Below are 17,478 nucleotides of genomic sequence, written 5' to 3'. Positions count from 1 at the left end.
CTGGGTAGGCGGCGCAAGGAGGCTTTAAGCGGCGGGGACAGGCTGGGGGGTGAATCGGGAAGCTTGAAGCCCTCCCGCGCTGCTTACCCAGGCTGTTCCCGGACTTCTGGAAGTCTGGGAACGGCTGGGGTAGGCGGCGCGGAGAGGCTTCAAGCTCCCCGGTCCACCCCCAGCCTGTTTCCGATGCCGGTAGCCTCCCCGCGCCGCCTACCCAGGCTGTTCTCGGACACCTAGGTGTCCGAGAACGGGCTGGGTAGGCGGCGCAAGGAGGCTTTAAGCGGCGGGGACAGGCTGGGGGGTGAATCGGGAAGCTTGAAGCCTTCCCGTGCTGCTTACCCAGGCTGTTCCCGGACTTCTGGAAGTCCGGGAACGGCCGGGGTAGGCGGCGCGGAGAGGCTTCAAGCTCCCCGGTCCACCCCCCAGCCTGTCTCCGCCGCTTAAAGGGTAACCGGCGGTTGGTGGGATCCAAGCCCGGGATGCCTGAAAGGCATCCCAATCCCACCACCTTCCCCCCGCAGCTTGGATCCGAGCCATGGCGGCTACCCCAGCCATGGCCGGACTCTAGGGTGTCCAGCCATGGCTGAGGTAGCTGCCGTGGGTCAGATCCAAGCCGCACGGGGAGAGAGAAAACCGGATAATCCGTTCCAATTGGAACGGATTAACCGGTTTTCAATGCATTCCTATGGGAAATGGTGCTTCACATAACGATGTTTTCACATAACTTTTTTTTTCTGGAACCAATTAACATCGTTATGCGAGGCACCACTGTAATAATAATATTCTGTATCCTTCAAGGTGATTGAAATCATGCAAACATTTCAGTCCGATTTGAAATACAGATTGTAGATTCATTGTATGTTTTTCTTTTGAGCATGAAAATTACAACTTACCCGTTTAAAGAAGCTTCAGGCATCATTATTTGCCACCGGAACAAAAGGTTTTGCTGATGGTCTGGTGGATAAATTGGTGGACAAGGAGAGAAGTATTTTTCTTACCTGATTACAAAAGTGAGTAACTTACGCCAAGATGATGCATGAATGTTTCTCCCACTACTAGGTTTATAGATTATACTTGGAGAAGATTCTTAGGTTCCTAGATTGTACTTGGAGAAGATCTTAGGTCCCTTTCAGTTTCAGATGTATTTCCGTGTTTGCCATTTGTTTCCATTTTTAGATTGGAATATAAGGTCTGTTGTCATGTAAAGAGGCATTAAACAAGCCCAGCTAAAAGTACTCATAACCACCTCCTGCTTCTTGAATCATTTGGACATGAGGAGGGGGGAGGCACGGATACACTCAAAGAGATGCTGGAAGACTTACCTGATTCTTGGTTTGTCCTCATTAACCTAATTTAATTTAGGTTTCCACTTTTCCACTTAGGTTCAGAGTTCTCACAAGGCTTCGCCTTGGATTGGCCATTTGTCGTTTTTCACATTGATGGCTGTCTCCTGATGCATTGAATATTTTCCATTTTCAGACCAAAGGATAAGTTTGTTTAATTTAATGATCAATCATTATTCTTCTCAAAGATGTTATTTTTTACCTCAAGTTGAAATGTGATCTATGTAGTAAAAACCTGTTTCAGATATTTTGAGGCTAATTCACGGTCTAGTTTCTATGTTGCAATGACCAGTAACAGTAAGAATACAGTTATGGGTGGGAAATGAAATGAATTAATACATCATGATTAATGTTTTTGTATATCACATTTTTTTCAAATCATGGCCCTCAGGAGAAAGGCAATAAAACAATTTTTCTTACCTGATTGCAAAAGTGAGTAACTTACACGAAGATGATACCTAAATGTAAATTCCTCTACTAGATTTGTAGATTGTACTTGGAGAAGATCCGGAGGTTCCTAGATTGTATTTGGAGAATATCTTTCATATGTACTTCAGTGTTTGCCATTTGTTTCTATTTTTAGATTGAAATATAAAAATGGGGGGGGCGGGAGGCACAGATACACTCAAGGAGATCAGCAACTATAAGAATTTAGTCATAGAGGAAAGGAAATAATTAATGGTTAATATTTTTAATATGTTGCATTTTTTTTCATATTACAAAACCAAACAATTAAAAACCAGCAGCAACGTATGACATTCAAATGGCATATATAAATATATTTACCTCATTTTTTGGAGAGTGAAGACACACTGTATGAATGCTAAAAATAGAGTTATTAATCCTTTCAAGCATGCTAAAAATTACCTTCCCCACATTTCTTCCTTTCTTGAGCATTTTTGTTTTGCTGGGCGTGGCTAGTATTATGTATTTGGTTGTTAATATCTTGATGGAGGCAATTTGCCATAGCTATTCCACTGGGAAAAATAAATTTCATTATTGTGGCAACAAGGAACATTCAATCAACTGATAATCCAGAAACAGTTTGGCTGACTTCTTCCTCCTTGGAAACACAAGGCAAGATGTGTTGCTTACCTTTTGGAAACTGTGTTGTTTAATGTGTGTCTTGTGGTACTTTCCTTCTATGTTACTGAAGCCTTCTCATTTCCCCCAGGTCAACTAGGGACCAGGCCTTGTCCTCTTCTCTCTCCTTGACCATGAGTTTCACTTACCTCTACATCCCAAGAAAATGGACCAGTAAGTTTTGCTGCCCTGCCCCCACCCAGAACAATAAGCGCATCATAATAGAGAACCTCAGCATGCATCAGAATCACTGTATTGTGATGATGAAGGGGAGGGGGTATCTGTGTTAGTGAAACCAGTAGTCAGCCACCAAAAAACATACTTGCAAAACCACAATCGGTTAAGAGGATGTTGACAGATCATCCTTCTCAGTCTTTCCATGGTTTTTTGACCTTATCTCTATAACACCTGAAAAATTATCATCACTCCAGTCCACACACATTTAAATCACTCCAGACCACACACTTATAAATATATTTCTTTGCTTTTAAGGGTCAAGAAGCTACCATCACATTCTTTGCCCTGGTGTGCCCAGAACTGCTGGTGTAACTACACAGGTGGTTCAATGCATTCCCATTTTACCAATTCTTGATAGCGCAAATCACTGTGATACCTATCAGTAGATCTAAATCTAGCTGATCCCCTGGTCTAATAACCTCATTATATTACTCTTTCCTGACTGATAAATTTTATGCCTATATTATAAGATTCATTCAGTTACCTCCATTTTGTGCCAAACATATATACAGAAGAGCCAAGAATACTTCATAGGAAAAGGCAGCTTTAAAGGGCACAACAATTCCACTTCAAAAAGCTCCGAATGGGACGCACAACTCCTCTTTGGTCATTCTTGCCGAAGTAATGTAATATATGTTCTTGAGAGATGTGGTTGCGAATTCACTCCGCCTGATTGCTAATATTTGGTCTTATTTTTACATTGACGATATTTCAGGACCCATTTTCAAATGCCGCTCAGTGTTTGTGCATAATCTGTAAAACGTGAAGAACTGCAACAGAGGTGTCCCTTGTTCTTCTTAATCAAAATTCACATCATGATCAGAAATATGGAGAAGCTGTCTTTCCAACATGTGGGTCAAAATTGGTGCTGTGCAGAACGTTTCTCCCTAGAGAATTTTGACCACTCTCATTCCATTTGATAAAAGAGAAATTCACTTAGGACTTTTTTATAAAATGAGAAATTTCAGCGAAATTCTCATGGTTGATATTCAGAATTTTTGCACTTTGCCTTGCTTACGAGTTAACTGAAGACTGTGTGTCTTTAATTTTTACTCTCATCTCTGTGGCAACCAGCAGCCTCCCCAGTTTCTCACTTTTGAATGAAGATTCAATGCCTGGGTTTTTTTTTTCAGTTGCAGCGGAAATTGAAGGACAAATTAAGACACAGCTTTAGTTGCCCCTTTTTGTCAGAGTTGGGTCAACACTACCTTCCCTTAGACATGTGACAAAGCAGTAAAAATATTAGAAGGACATGTTGTAGAGATCGACAGTGATCCTTCCAAAACATTATGTTTGAAAGGCCTGAGGAAGCCTGAAGAAGACAGGTCCTGATTGATTGATTGATCGATCTCACAGTTGATCCAGCAACTGAGCGGTTGATTGATCGATTTGAATATTACCACTACCGACTAGAAACCACCATTCACAGAAACCTGTCTCCAACCATTTCAACCTACCAGAACACAAGATTTGACAGCTGCTATTCTGGAAACGAAACACTAGAGAACAAGAATACAACTGAGATATAATTTATACGCATGAAGGAACCCCATATAAATGGACTGAATCGAAGTCAAAATCTCTGGGGACATTTTTTTAAACATTTTTTTATTATATAAATCTATCCATACTGATTTAACATTGTGTCACCAGGGTACAGCTTATAATCATTTGTAAAACAACTACTACACACATTACACTCCTAATCTATACAACATCCTTCTAACCATTGATAGAATAAGTCCCATGTTTGATAATATTTTGTATCTTCTTTTCCTTTGATTTTCAATGTTAGCCTGTCCATTTCTGCACAGTCCAATATCTTTTTATTTATTTCTTGATCTATAGGTGTTCCTTCATTTTTCCAGTACTGTGCATAAATAATCCTCACCGCTGTTAGAATATGCATTATTAAATATACATTCTGTCTATCAACACTTTCTGGTATTATACCTAACAGAAAGAGCTCTGGCCTAAAATCTACATGTTTTTTGATTATTTTAACAAGCCATGTATTAGTGTATAATATGCAAAAATATCAACAAAAGTGTATCAGCAGCTTATATAAAACCATCAGACAATATATGTTAACAATGTTTGGTCTGATACTAAGCAAATTATTATTATTATTATTATTATTATCATCATCATCATCATCATCATCATCATCATCATCATCATTGTTAATTCTATTTATATCCCGCCTATCTGGTCAATTACAACCACTCTATATGATAAACTTTTCCAGTATAAATATGTGCAGTCCAGTGTTCCTACTCATAAAAGATCAAAGTCTAAGGTCTGGAAGTGTTGAGTAAAAAGTCCATTCAAATGTGGTCTAATACCACAAAACGAGTGCAGTGGGCAATTATTTATGCTCGGAGCTCACCAGTTACCCCAAGGATCCAAGACTTTGACTACATTTTATTTATTTGCTTAGTTGTTGATACACTTTTGTTGATATTTTGCATATTATACACTAATGTTCTAAGTTTTGTTTAACTTCAATTCGGAGTTTCCTGTGCTTGTTTACCTTGAATAGGATACTGGCTTTTCTCCTTAATCATATTTGATTGTGTGAAAATAACTAGATACCTTCAGGTCAAGAAATGCTTTTTCTCTCATTTTGTATTCAGATTCACAGCATGGAAGTTATCTAATATCTAACAGCTGCTATTTCATACTGTTGGTTAAAGCCATTAAAATCTAGAGTGCCCTGTGTTAGCTGTTCCTGTCCCTATCAGCCAAGAGTGGAAATATCAGAGCTTTAAAAACATTTTACAGCTCCCCAAACTTCCCAGCCAGTATAGCTAGTGGAGATTTCTCAGAATTGTACTCACACACACACACACACACACACACACACACACACACACACACACACACACACACACACACACACATACACACACACACACACACACACACACAGAGAGAGAGAGAGAGAGAGAGAGAGAGAGAGAGAGAGAGAGAGAGAGGCAAAATATTTCCCATTTCTAATACTATATAGCAATGATGCAATTAATGATCTAAGTACTACAGGCTTTCCTTTTTCCACCACTGTAATTAATATTCTGTTGTGATTTTGCATGCTTGAGTGCAACTGTAGTTGATTTGAATTAACCTAAATACTTCTTATAAAAGATAATTACTTAAAATGATTGGCTCCTTACTATGAAAATGAAATCACGTAAATGTAATTGTGCCAAGTAGATTTTCTACAGCATTCATCTAGAAGTCAAAGAACATGACCATGTCATCTCTTGGATGCAGTAAAGAATTCTGGTTCTTAGTCATTATCAAGAGGGATGATAGAGAGCAGAGCCTTGTTTAGGCTGCAGTAACCTAGTCAGAGTGTGATCAGATGGCTGCAATGCCACATGTCTGATTGCATCAGAAAGGTGATCTGGCTTAAAGGTAGCCCCTCATTCTGCCCTGGAATTACTCCAGTCCAACCCTCAAAAGCAATAGCCCTACAGCTGGACCAAAAAGGTCCTGCTTGGTCAGAGATTGGAGTCAGGCTGGAGCGCATCTCCCCACATGTTGTGTGATTGCCAGGAAATAGATTGTATGAGATTGCTCCCCAAGTGGTTCAAATTATGATCTGTTTCCCCATGCAATCACATCCTCAGTTATCTGGAAAAAGCCCCATTCAGTTCAGTTGGGCATGCTCCAAAGTAAACATTAACTGAACCCGGACAAGACGGAGGTCTTGAGGGTGGGTGGTCCTTCCATCAGCAGCATGGGTGACTCCCTCTCTTTTGGGGGGTCAACCCTCACCACAAAGAGTGAGGTTCACAGGTTGGGGATACACCTGGACCCGGTGCTTACCATGGAAACCCAGGTAGCGTCCATGGTCCGTTCTGCCTATTTCCACCTGTGGCAGATTGCCCAGCTGCGACCATATCTTGATGGGGGGCCCCTCACTACTCTTGTCCACGCGCTCGTAATCTCGAGATTAGACCACTGTAATGCACTCTACGTGGGGCTGCCTTTAGAATTGATGCTGAAACTTCAAATGGTGCAAAATGCGGCAGCCAGGCTCCTTAGTGGGGTGAGGAAATATCAGCATATCTCCTCCACCCTGGCTGCTCTGCATTGGTTGCCCATTCATTTCCACATTGATTTCAAAGTTTTAATGATGACGTATAAAGCCCTAAACGGTTTGGGACCTCGATACCTGGCAGATCGCCTTCTCCCACCTAGGTCTACGCGAATCACCCGACAAAGCTAGCAGGGATGGCCTGGCTCCCTCGCTGGGTGTTTTTAAAAGCCATTTAAAAACCTGGCTCTTCAGGCAGGCCTTCCCTCCAGTCAATTAACTGTTTTGTTTCTTTAATTTCCCATCTTGATAATGTAAATATCCACTAGTTAGTTGCTTCTATTATTAAGTCTTAATAACTATATTATTTTATTGTATTTTATCATTTTTTGTAAGCCGCCCCAAGTAGACTTTGTCTAGAGGGGTGGGGTATAAATCTAAATAAAGTAAAATAAAGTAACCATTCAGTCTCTGCATACCTTGAACCATTAATTTAGCAGTTTCTCTGACTATACATTCAGATTCTGGGTGATGCTTGGTAGACAAGAAGTGTATTCTGAGTGTGAGTCAGATTGGGTATGCTTTGTGGTAGAAATGATGGACATGTCTTAGCTGAAAATTATTGGCAAGACCGCTGCTACAATTCCCAGACTAAAACTGGACCCCAAACCACTCATAAAGGACACAGAAACCTTCCTTTTTCATTATGATATATGTTTATCTGTAAGATTAGTGCTCCTTTCAAGGCTGTGCTCAATTACATCTTTGGTACATTAGTCAACTGAGCATCTTCCCATTTGGGCTGTTATGTGGCTTCACAGCTGTGCAGGTCATAATTAAACCTCTTAGTCAATTATTTCCTGTCAAACTGTATTCTATAGCACTGGGAGGAGGCTTTTCAGCTTTCAAAATTTTGGACTATTTTCCTTTCAGCCTCACCGGCATGACCCGGTGAGGCCTTTGTCCATCTTGCTTAGCACATCTATCGGTTCCGGAGGCCTGGAACTAGGATAGAGCAACTGGGATGTTGTTCTGAGGAACCAAAATTTAGAGGACATCAACATCTAGAGGTGAGATTATTGATGAATGTTAGGAAAAACCACTTTTTAAAAAATCATCATCACCATCTCTCTTTCCTTTTGGGGAGCACAACACTCTCGTCCTTCTTTTTCTGGATGTGGGTATCCCAGGCCCCACAGATTCCACTCTGGCACTCTACCCCCCCTTTCTCCTGAGCATGTGTGAGCCCTGGATGGAACAAACTGTAATACTGGCTGCAGAACCCACCAGCTTCCAGCATGCCAGTCCAGCTATGACTCGGCTGTGGCTACTAGGAAAAATCCACAAATCTGTGCAATTTGACAAAGCACACCAGACTTACTGCCACCACCCACATTTAACACCCAAAATTACTCCACCATCAGTCCAAGGGCAAGAATGGATTTAGCAGCAGGGGGCCCAAGTCAATGACCAGGGCATAATGTAAAGAAGATCTTGTATTTATTAAAGAAAAGGCAAAAATCATTATGAGAAACCATTTTAGGAAAAACTAGATCACATGACAACAATAAAATTAACTCGCCATGTAATGAATACTGTATATTCCAGCATAGAATTCAGTGTAGCTTCAGAGCATACACAGAGTGCATCCCAGAATAACAACACAACAGAATAGCAACTGAGCATAGTACCCTCCTAAAACATAAACTAAGCCAACTAATATAATTTCTAATTCCCTTTTATGCATTAAAGTCCATTTCCAGACTCTTCCACACACTTCACCAGTCAGGTTTCATCCTTATTCAAAGGTTCAGAAAGATAGATGGGGTTTCTTGCACCATCAAGCCAGCTAAAACCAGTTCTCTAATTAGCACTGCGCTAAACTGACCTTGAAGACAGGACATATGTTTTCTCCTTCTATTTGCTGGACAAAATTCTAACTACCACAGTAAGGACCTAATTTGCTCCAAACTCAGGCCTAATTCAAAATGGACTCCATATAATAAACTCCTCTGAATCTGTTTCTTGACAAAGGTGGTTTTTGGAGATTATTTCAACCTTGCATGCTGCCTCTAGCTTGTTTGACTGGGAGGGACCTTTCTAGCCAGGGAGAAACTGTCAGTCTGTGCAGCATTAACCAATAGTTCCTTCTTGTGTTCTAAATTAAAAGAGAACCCCACCTCTCTGCTGAGGGCTTTTCCTCAGACAATCTGTTGATAGTGGTTGGTAGGAAATGTCTGTAAAATATATTGAAGCAGAGTTGTTCAAAGCCATCATGTTGTTAGTTAGTATACTGTTGATATATTCACAATTTTAAAGTCAAACCAAATTTTTCTTCTTCTTTAGTGACTATAGTGAATAGTAGATTATTGGAGAATTTGAAGCTACTTTACTCTTTGAGTGCTTGCACTTCTGCTGTGTGGTTGAGGAAAATTTCAAAACTCTGCAACAGGGTTTGTGTCCATGAGTCAGAGCATAGTGGGTGGGTTGGGAATGAACTAACTCAATTGCTCCACATGCTAAAATTGCTAATTACAGCAGCTCTAAAGATTTGAAGCAATTCCTTCCCACCGCCTGGCCGCTGATCTTTAAAGCTGCAGACGTGGGGGACCAAATGTGGTATATTTTATATACTAAAATGTGCTTTAACACTGTTAGGTTGTTGTTGTTTTTTTGTAAAATAGGCAGCTATAGTGCCTTTTCAATTAATTAATCATTTCAGAATTAATTCTAGGCCCTGTTCTGCTGATATGGTACTTGTTTTACAGTGACTCCTCATAACTTTGCAACACAGAAAGGTTAATTTTTCAAGATTCTTTAACTACCTCATTGTTTCATGAGAGATGGCTTCAAATTATTTTCTAGTTCTCCAGAGCATTATCACAATGCCTTATTAGCCAGATGTTTTTTACTCTATACTGTGGTGCCTCGCTTAACGGGCACTCCGTTTAGCGACGAAACCGCATAGCGACGAAGATTTTGCGATCGCAAAAGCGATTGCATTGCGATGTTTTAAAATTTATTTTTTTTTGCTTTGCGATGATCGGGTCCCTGTTTCGCTTACCGATAATCGCAAAACGATGATTTTTTAACAGCTGATCGGCGGTTCCAAAATGGCCACCAGGTAAAAAAATGGCCGCCCGCTGTGTTTAGGGACAGATTCCTCAAGAGGCAGCGAAAATGGTCGCCATATGGAGGATCTTCACTTTAAAATCAGTTTTTTGCCCATAGGAACGCATTAAACAGGTTTTAATGCGTTTTTATGGGCTTTTTAAAATCGCATAGTGACGAAATCGCTTAGCAGCGATTTTTGCTGCACGGATTTTTGCACCACTGTATATTTTTCTCACAGTTATTATCATGGCTACATCTACCTTCCCAAAATCTTTCAGAGAGCAGATGTTCCCTTCCCCTTTTTTGCTTCACTATAATATAGGTACTCAGATTATTAAAGGGGAAATGGCTGAAAGATGTAAGCCATAATGGCTCCATATTAAGTCATCTTGTAAAAATCGCCTGTGGAACATATTTTTCCTCTTTTACTGTGCACTGGAAACCATGGACTTTCTGAGTTACTTTATAAATTGTTCTTGACAAAGTGAAATTTGGGCTTAGAATAACAGTAAATGCAGTAATTGTTCATTATCCCATTACTAGGGATTGTTAATCTTGTCAGGTTTGCTTTCTGAGACATCCAAATATTTTAAAATCTTTGATTCTTTCCATCCAGTCTATTAGGAAACTGTAGTGAGGGCTTAACTGGAAACAAAGCAAACAAAATTATCTACTATCTTCACTGGACAAATTCAAACTTTGCACCCACTATATTAGAAAAGACCCTGACATGTAGCTGTAAAAGATGAGCAGCCTTTTACAGCAGCTGTAAAAGATGAGCTGACCAAATTATCATCCTCCCCACTCCTTGTTTTCATCATTTCTCCTATCATCTTTCCAGCACTCTTAATGCTAGGGGTATTTTAAAGTTTTGCACAAAGGTTGTGCACAAGCACATATTCTATTAGCATAAATCTGGTTAAATATATGTATCCTGTTAAGGAACTGATATGCAGTCTGCTAAGGAACACATAAAATATCACCTGCAGAAAGAATACAAAAATGTTCGTTTTCCTATCTCCCTCTCTGACTTTTTCTCTCATTTTCTGTTACTTTGTTTTGGGATACAGTTCAAAGCAAGCAAAAAGATAATGAAAGAGAACCAGAGCGAGGTTTGGTTACAGGAATGTCATCCTCTGATCTCATGACAACCACAATAGAATGATAATTCTGGAAAGAAGCAGAATGGAGTGGGGAGAGAGTCTATAGGAAGAATAATGTGCAAAATTCTAAAGATAAATATAATTACATAGGGGAGAGTGGAAGAATGGAATCTACTTGTTAGAATAAAATTAGAACAGGAAGAAGATGGGAGCAAACACAGGACGCTGAAACCTTTAGTGAAAATGGAGAACCATTTTCATTCCATGTTCAGCTTTAGCTGATGACTCCTAAACTCCAGTACCATTTCATTTTAAACACGGGAACACTTTGAATTCATTCTTGTGGCAATACCCAAGTGAAAAACATGCTTACGCAAATGGTCAAACACGTTAGGGATGATGAGAAACCAGTCTTCCATCTCTCTTTCCTGTCTCTGACTAGTGGCTTATGCATCCTCATTTACAATGCTTTGGTCCAAAATGCTGTGTTTTCTCCTCTCGATTCACAATAAAATGCAGCTTATACTATTGCTCATTTCCACTTTTCTAGTTGGTTTCAAGACATCCTGGCTATGCTCATTTGTAAGCAGTAGGACGTGAACATTTCTGCACACCACGCATTTGGAATAAAGTATAAAATCAGTAAAGAATGTCCACTGCCCTTGAGCACTTAATCTACTGCCTTTCACATTTACCTGCTTGACCTGTTGCCTTGTGACTTAATTCCCAGAACTACTGCATCTGGAAGGTGATGTTTCCTGGAAACATATTTCAGGGCAGAGCAAATCAATGGCTTGATAGCTGAAATCTAATTTCAGATATTATAATATTTCATTCCAGAAACCATATGTCCATGAATGATAATGCAGCATCACAGGGAGCACATGCTATTTTCAGGCAGATATGAAAAAACTGGATATTTACCCCAAACTCAGCTTCCACTACTTCTTTTTCCCCCCATCCTGCCAAGTTGCATGTACCAATAAGATATCTCATTCATGATAAGACATTTGAAAAGTTGCCATGGGTATTGATTAGGGAGACTCAATAATACAAGACTGATTATCTGACATCATTTACTGGACTAAATTATGCTGACAATGGAGAATGCCAGCCTTCCAGTTATGCAGATGTCTTAATCAAATGGAATGCACTTAATGCTGTTTACAACATGGCAATACACTAAATAATTTGGGTTCTATGAAGATTATTTAAGCAAGATCACTCAGGTTCCTAGCCAAAATCAGCTAGCTCCTGATGTGTTTTGCTACCTTATCTGTGACAGCTCAGAGAAAGCACAACAACCACTGAGTAAGTATACTCCCTTTGAAATCACACTGATTCCAAAGGGAGTACAATACAGTGGTGCCTCACATAGCGATGTTAATTGGTTCAAAAAAACACATCGCTATGTGAAACCATCGCTATGCGAAACACCATTTCCCATAGGAATGCATTGGAAACCGGTTAATCCGTTCCAATTGGAACGGATTGCCGTCTTTAAGAGAAAAAACCCATAGGAAACATCGTTAAACGATACAATGTTTCCTCCATTGGAATGTATTGAAGCTGACTCAATGCATTTCAATGGCTTTGCAAAGTCAATTTTTTGCAAAATTAAGTGTGTCATAAAAGGGTCAAAATGGTTTTAAATGCTTGGATTAGCTTCTGCACCCTCTAAAACGGATGCAAAAGTTAATTTGGCTTTGATCTGACTTTTTGTTAATTTATGGTGAATTTCCCCCCCCCCCAGCTTTTGACAGCTGTCAAAATCTGACAGCTCCATTATTTCCTATGGGGGAAGAAAAAATTCACAAAAAATTAACGAAGAATCAGCAACTGTTCTAAATGCTTGGGTACGTTAGAGGACCCCCTAAGTCATGTGCAAACCTGATTTGGCTTTGATCTGAGCTTTCGTTAATTTATGGTGAATTGTTTTCTTCCCCCATAGGAAAGCATGGCGCTGTCAGATTTTGACAGGTCCATTGGTTCCTATGGGCCAAAAAAAAAAAATTCACCATAAATTAACGAAAAGTCAGATCAAAGCCAAATCAGGTTTGCACATGACTTAGGGGGTCCTCTAACGAATCCAAGCATTTAGAACCGTTTTTGACCCTTCTAAGACACTTTTTAATTGAAAAAAGAAACATCGTTAAGTGAAGCAGGGGACCTAAAATTGCATTCGTTATGCGAAGCATGGTCCCAAACTTCGCTAAGCGAAAATCGCCCATAGGAAACATCGTTATGCGATGCATATTATTTTCTAAAAAAACACATCGCTATGCGAATTCATCGCTAAACGAGGCAATCGTTAAGCGAGGCACCACTGTACTAGGAAAGTCCATCACTGTTGAGAGGGCCTAGCCAGTTTTCAGTGATTTTCAAGCATAAATCATGTAGGAGAATCTGCAGCCGTGCAGAAGAAGAAGAAATCCATGCCAACCATCCCAAAAGAAAAGAAAAGATGTTGTTGGACCTTATTTCAGATGTCATTCAGGATAGGATTAGAAACCCACCCACCCTACCAATTCCTTTTCCTGTTCCATCACTGAGAAAGTAGGAAGTTGTCAATAATATATGATCTTGTTGTTGCTCATTCTTTTCACTGGGACAGGCCATTTACATTCTGTAGTGTAGCAACAGATAGCACCAAAGCTCATTAGAACAGTCCCCATAGACATTTCTCCCTTGCGGAGTCCCAAAATAGAGGCAGCTCTATAAATCTATAGGTATTTGTGGGTGAGTGTGGGCACACACATACACAGAGAGAGAGAGAGAGGAGAGAGAGAGAGAGAGAGAGAGCAGCAGTATACAAAAGAATTCTCAATTTATTAAAATCAGCTGAGTGTGTCAAAAGATGTATGGTGGTTAGACAATAGATACTGCAACACAAGGAGGATAAATTATGCCTACCCATTAATCAACGATTGAGGGTCTTACAATTCTTTCATCATTCCAACATATGGCATACCAACAACAACTTTGCATGGAGACTTACCTATACATTTGGCCAGGTTTCATTGACATTTACATTCTGATTTATGCTGGAGTCTGGACTGAGGTTTTGTGGTTGCTGATGATGCTTTATTTGCCTTTTCTTTTCCTTTCAGAACAAGGCATTTGGTGGTTTTTCTGTTGTCATTGTTTTTCTTTGTTTATATGCCCAATAAAAATAAATTCATAGAACAGTGAGCTGAGGTTAGTATGCGGGACATTAGCTGAAAAGACTGAGACTTCCTGCAGAAGAGAAAGGGGGACATCGAACATGTCCACAAACTGATACACTGATTCAGAAGTTCCTTGGTGTTTCTTTTCTACAGCACCAAGAAAAAAAAGATTCTCCCCCCCCCCAACATTCAACAAAGTAGTTCTAGCAGTGTTCCTGTCCACTAGGAGCAAGGTTGTTTGTTTGTAATCAGTCTTATTTGTCCAGACAAGACTAAGCCATCCTAAATTGCGCCATATTAGTGCCAGGATAGCTCACAGCAGTATAGTGTTGCTGGGAAATTCATTCCCTGCCCCCAGCAACTGTGAAGGTTGCATTTGAACTCAGTGGGAACAAAGAATTTGGGAGGGGTGGCAGGTGGCTGGACAGCCTCTGCTCATCAAAAGTCCAAGCACTCCGAGCCCTGACTCCACTATTCCACAGTTTATAATACTCCAGCTGCCATTCATGCAAATGTATGAGTAAGAGGCATGATAAAGGTTGCTGCAGTTGCCCTAACCTCTGAACCAGTAAAACCCCTGTGGTAGTCCAGGTAGATTAATTATTTCTACAATAGGTTGACAGACATTCTTATGTTTTCACCCATAGAATTTGTGCCATTCTAAAACTCTCAGGGCTTGCTGCTATGCATTTCATATTTTTTGTTGGAGTCTCTCTGACTATATCCTGGTATCAATAGCAACTGTAGGAATTATGGTTTGTATTGCTGACTCCCATCTATGCATTCATTTTCCAGGGGCTGGCAATTCCCCTGGTGAACCTGGAAAGGCAATGCAATGACATTGCCATGGAGTCATGGTCCTTGAAAGCACAAAGAAAGCCTACCGTTGGGTGGCAAGGAAAGTTGTGGACAATTTCTGTTATACATCCAGCAATCCTTTATTATGCAAAGCGGTATGTGGTGCTGTCATATCAAGAACCCTCCTATCAGGCAGAGAAAGGCAGCTACCTTGGGCAGCAGTTGTGTAGAAACAGCTGCAAGATTCTGAAAAGTCGAGCTGTTGATGCCATTTGTGCAGCTCTGCTCAATGTTTTTCAGATTCACTCTTTCCCTTTCCATGTTGGCTGAAGAATTGTTGAGAGCTGTTGAGGAAAAACAACTATTATCAATACTGAAATAAGATTCACCTGGCAGCTTTAGGTGTAATTGGGAGTGGTGCCACGTTGTCTTCTATCTTACACAGCCCAAGATTTGGGGCCTAGTTGTATCCCACATAGAGCCTTCTGCTGCAGAGAATGTCAACAAGAAAACCCAACAGTTGATAGCAACCTTCATAATAACACGGTCAACTTTCATTTGGGAAAGTTCTGCTTCTTTGATTGTCATTTTTCATGTTTAACTGTATTTCACTTAATATTTTTTAGAATATTTACATAATATGCTAAGGCTCTTTTTCCCCCAGAAAAGTAAAAGTAATAATAGTATATACTAATTTGTATTTGGGTTAAGTTTTTGTGGGTTCAAAATACTAAAACTGAATCAATTTTGATGTGTATTCAACTATACAATAAAACAACACCCCTTTTCTACTTATCGTACGTAGCTATAAACTTCATAAGTCATGGCAAAGATGCATAAAAGGAAAATATCTTTGACCCAAGGAGCAGCTCAAATAGAGCAATAATCTTCAGGTGGGACAATGTTTCTTAGAAGAAAGAGAAAGAAAGGGATGAGAAATAATACCATTTTTCAAGGAAGTATAGGAAGTATTATTACATTTTTCAACAGTACTGTATTATAGCACTTGGGTACTTAAAATAGTGCAACAGGCATCATTCCAAGAAAATGAGAATTCAATATTTTGGAACCATCATTCCAAGATGTGGTGGGGCACTCTGGATACAATCTCTAGCACTGCTTTTGCCTCACAAATTGTCCTTCACTGTTCACATGCAAGAGGAATTTTATCGCAAAATCTCTTTCCCTCAACCTACAGCAACATATTCATTTAGAATATCCTCTTAGAGCATCCTGTTCAAATCAACAGGGCAGGTTATTTCATGAAGACTGAGGATCAGTTTCTGGAGCAGGATCTTTGTAATTAATTCAGGGGGGTTCCCCCCTTTCTGAGCACTCAATATTGCAAAAACAAACAAAAACAGGTTTGAAAATCTAGAAAGGCTTTGGTAACCTACAGTTATTCACTTCCTTAGAGCCAGAGAAAAAAGCAGTTTGATAAATTTGTAAGCATTGCTCATTCAGAGTACATTTAGAGTTCATTAATGACACGAAGCCCAATTTCCATCCTTTCTGTAAGGCGAGTGAATATCTCTGAGAATTGCAATATCCCTTTTCCCTCACATGTAAATATTATTTAGCTATTCACAAGCATAAACACTATCATTTCAAATCTCATTTCCATACATTGCTTTATGAAAGACTGCTACATTGCAATATTTTACATTCAAGTGCTCCATGACAAAGTTCATATAATATATAGATTCCTTTTAACCTCTAGCCTTCAGTGTTGACAACAAGCCTGGAGGAGAGATCATCAATATTTTCATTAAAGTGAAAGGTACACAGTTTTGATAATTTTGGGTTAGAACTGTTTCATTTCACGTGTGAAATGTTTACACGCCATTCCACATAGCCTCAATTTGAACTTGGCAATGTTAAAATGACTGAATTTTGTTGATACAAATTGAGTACAATTTCAGTACAGTACATTCTTTTACAAAATTACCAAAGCCCACAAATTACTCATTTTGGGGAGCAGGAAATACTTGAAGTTTAAAAAACATATGTGGGGAAAAAAAGCAAAACTGATAGGATTTGCCATTCCTGTCACAAAAAGGTTCTGCATTGTAGTTTTGCTAACTCCAGTTAAATTATCAGTCATATGATTTCTTTCTACCCAAACCTGAACTTAAAATAAAATGTTCTTCAGAGCACTGATCATGAACTTCAGTCCTGCAAGAAAATGATTTGTTAATGAAAATGAAATGTCCACAGACATTAAGAGTCATTAACAACTCAGGAATTGGAATTTTAGGGCCTAACAGGTGACTCATAATAATAGGCCATTCATTGAAGTCTAGATAGCCAAACTTACATCATTCATATAAAACTGCCACTACAGACAGTATTTTACAGAGTTTCAGAAGTAAAAAATAAAAAAGATGGCTGTGCTAACCGTATTAAGTTAAACTTGTTGGTGGGAAACACAGAAAAGGGGGAGAACTGAAAGACAAGATGGAAAAGAGATGTACAGTATATATGAGTGAATGTGGCTAAGGATATGGGTTGTACAATCCAAACTCAAACACAACCTTTAGTGAGTTTGGAATAGGCAGAAACCTCTTGTGCTGGCACAACATTCCCTGTGCCAG

General features: G+C 39.6%; 1 long non-coding RNA gene across 1 annotated transcript in view; it reads right to left on the bottom strand.

The window, feature by feature from the left end:
- Positions 1 to 682: 682 nt before the first annotated feature.
- The window catches only part of LOC144583254 (uncharacterized), a 34,855-nt gene continuing 18,059 nt past the window's right edge, over positions 683 to 17,478 (bottom strand). The window contains exon 2 of the long non-coding RNA XR_013536952.1: positions 683 to 2,574. This is a non-coding gene — a long non-coding RNA (uncharacterized LOC144583254). The remainder of the gene's footprint in view (positions 2,575 to 17,478) is intronic.

Source organism: Pogona vitticeps, chromosome 5 (genome assembly GCF_051106095.1).
Source record: "Pogona vitticeps strain Pit_001003342236 chromosome 5, PviZW2.1, whole genome shotgun sequence".
Classification (NCBI taxonomy): Eukaryota; Metazoa; Chordata; class Lepidosauria; order Squamata; family Agamidae; genus Pogona; species Pogona vitticeps.
The sequence above is the reverse complement of the archived record's forward strand: the minus strand, read 5'-3'. Positions and strand labels throughout refer to the sequence as shown.